This window comes from Cervus canadensis, chromosome 2, assembly GCF_019320065.1.
Source record: "Cervus canadensis isolate Bull #8, Minnesota chromosome 2, ASM1932006v1, whole genome shotgun sequence".
In the NCBI taxonomy this organism is placed as follows: domain Eukaryota; kingdom Metazoa; phylum Chordata; class Mammalia; order Artiodactyla; family Cervidae; genus Cervus; species Cervus canadensis.
The window spans coordinates 56,134,891-56,138,004 of NC_057387.1; the positions used below are offsets into that span (position 1 = coordinate 56,134,891).

Genomic DNA, 3,114 nt, shown 5'->3' on the forward strand with positions numbered 1-3,114 from the left:
ACAAACAAACCTCATCTGGTGATTAAATATGAGAAAAGCAAGAGGAGAACTAGTTACTGTTGGCAATTCATCGGACTTCATCCATCTGGTGGACAAGGCCAGCTCTCGTCCCTAGCCATGTTGGGGGAGCAATTCAGGCCACTCGGAACCACCACAAGGCCTGCCAGCAAGCTCTGCCCAGACTGCTGGGAAAGGAGTAGTGGGTGTGGGTTATTCATGTTCCCTTTCAGAACAAACCCAACAAAAGAACAAAGCTCCTCTTCTGCTGGCAATGCTAGCAGCCCCGACATACGGCACTGCTGGGTTCCTTCTGCTGAGGAGTGGGCGTCCAGGTTGTGCAAAGGTGCTGCCCGCAGCCATCTCCTGGGTGCCAGCTCGTTTCACTCTGAGCTGAATGCTAACTGTGAAACAGGGCAGTAGGGGCGGGGGAGGAGAGAGGCTGGGGGAGAAGATGCGATTTTGTGACTGAGGAGACATGCCCATCCAGATCATCATACACGTGGTCCAAACCCATTCTCTGGAAGAAGCGTGAGATCCTATGTGTGTGGGGGGTAGGGGGTGGGGGCAGGAAGGTGAAGGACAAGGGTCTAAAGAGAAGTGGAGCGGGGAGCAGGGCACCTGGAGAGCCAGACTCGCACCTGGAGCTGTTTGTAGACTTCTGATCAGTTACTGGTGCACTGGAGCTCCCCAAGTGGTGAGTCTGCCTGCCAATGTTGTAGCCACGCATTCCGGGAGACACACTCACTCAGAAGGACAATGCAGATCGTGGAGTGCAGTTTATTATACTGGCGGGCCCAAGGCAGAGTCTCCTCTTAGCCAAGGACCCCGACCAGTATTTGTGTATACCTTATATACCCTAAGTGTACGTGCTCAAACCCACCGCCCCCCCCCCCCCAAATTCTCTGAAACTAGTCTGAACAAAGGAAAAGAAAGATACAATCAAAGTCAACCCATGATTCCTATGCCTTAAACCTAGGTAGTTAACAGTGGACAATTATCAATAGGCCTGTGGTCATACCCCAATAAGCATAACAGAATTTATGATTCTATTCAGTTACACAGATAATTAGGGTATACTTTTAGGCGATGGAGAGTCTAGGTGTGAGCCCCGGGGCTCTTCCATCCAAGGGGGTCTGGTTTTCCAGTTGGTTTGTTGTTTCCACAGATACTGGGCATGTAGCTCAAAATCCACAGTGCGGCCCAAGGTGGAGTCCTGCCTTCAAGATGGAGCCTGTTCTGTCTGTTTCCTCCTTCATTCCCCCCTCTTGATGCTCTTAACTCATAGTATGAGCATCACTCATAGGGATATATTGTACCCTGGCTCTCCGACCACCAATTTGGGAGAACGACACCAAACTTTGGGTTACAAAGTTCATAATACATTGTAAAGTGCAGGGTCCACAAAGCAGAATTATCAAGGCAACTGTAACAATGGTAAATACAAAGTCCAGAAAGGAATGTTTTCATTTGACATTGCTTTTACCTGGCTTTTCATGTCATCTAAAGCATCTGATACATTGCCAGATAAATCAGGAATATATACACAACATTTAACCTTAATTATAGCACAGGTCCCTCCTGAGCAGCTGTGAGCATGTCCAAACCCATTCTGTTTTGAATTACTGCTTTTCTCATTTGGATTTGTTCCTCATTTAAGGCTTAGATGGCTTTATCACCATCTAGGAGGGCCTGTTTTAGGAAATTAGTCAAGGCCTCTACTTTAATCATAATATCTATTGTCCCTATAGAAGATACGAATAAGGCAGCAATATATTCATACAGTTGAAACACAGACCTTGTCCACCTAGCATGTAAATAAGGTAGATTTACCAGGGCTTGTTATAGGTTAGGCTTTATGCTGCCACGGACAAAAGTGAATCCCAGTGTGCAGCGGCCTACTCAGCCGATTGGTAACCAAGGCCAAAGGTTAGGCCCACAAAGCCATTGGGTCCCATTGGGCACCATCCAATGGATTCCAGGGTTATATTTCCAATCAGAGCCTGGCCAACGGATGGACTGGTTGGGGTGGTATGTGACCTCGAATGTTCATTTACATTGTTTAGGGGATAGGTACCCCATATATTTTAGTTCTTTTGGGTCTAACGGAGGTCACCGAACCCTATCCTTTGTTCTTTTTGTTCCCAGCATATAGCAGTGGGAGTAATTAATTGACCCCTTTCTGGGGTCATCCAGAAATATTCATCCCAGACTTGGTAGAATTGTTCAACATACCTAGAGGCCTGTCCTCTCTTGCCTGTCAGGGAGCTTTTTTCCTTTGTCCTTTAAATATGAGGTATAGGCTTTTATTACTCCTATGAAACTGGTGTTTACAGCAAATGTAACCCCATGACCTGAGTCTATTGACTGTAGGTCTGGCTTATACCAAGAGAGCAGGGAGAGATTATGATTGACAAGAGAAAGGAAAGTCTCTTTTTGTCGTCCCAGAAAAGAACACCAAGGAAGTCCATCCATCACAGAGGCATAGCCCCACATACCCAGCAGCTGGAGGTGTTGTGGAAGTCCACGTAGGAATGTACCTGTGAGATGAAAACATTGTCCTGAGTTGAAACAGAAGTAAAATTCAAAATCACGTTGATGAGGCCATGCAGCAGGAGTTGATTATGTGGCTTCATCCTGAAGGGGCTCATCCAGGATCTTCTTTTCCTTCTTCTAAGGATGATCTTAGTCTCTTGAGGATCAGTGGGGTCCCTCTGCGCAGTCCACTCAGCGTTTTCTGGGTCTGCATGGTATGTTCTCATGTGGCGGATCCAGGGAGTGACACCTGCAACTTTAATTGCTGTGAGTGAAGTGAGTGAAGTGGCTCAGATGTCTCCAACTCTTTGCGACCCCATGGACTGTAGCCTACCAGGCTCCTCCGTCCATGGGATTTTCCAAGTATCCAAGAATAATCCAAGAATAATGGAGTATTCTGCCATTTCCTTCTCCAGGGGATCTTCCCAACCCAGGGATTGAACCCAGGTCTCCCACATTGTAGGTAGATGCTTTACCCTCTGAGCCACCAGGGAAGTCCCAACTGCTGTAGGGATGGTTAGAACAACAGTATATGGACCCTTCCAATGTGGGGCCAAGGAGTTGTGTTTCCAGTCCTTGACC

At 47.2% G+C, this 3,114-nt stretch overlaps 1 pseudogene; it reads right to left on the reverse strand.

The window, feature by feature from the left end:
• Nucleotides 1–1,142: 1,142 nt before the first annotated feature.
• On the reverse strand, nt 1,143–2,759 carry LOC122428843 (annotated as a pseudogene).
• Between the last annotated feature and the right edge of the window lie 355 nt (nt 2,760–3,114).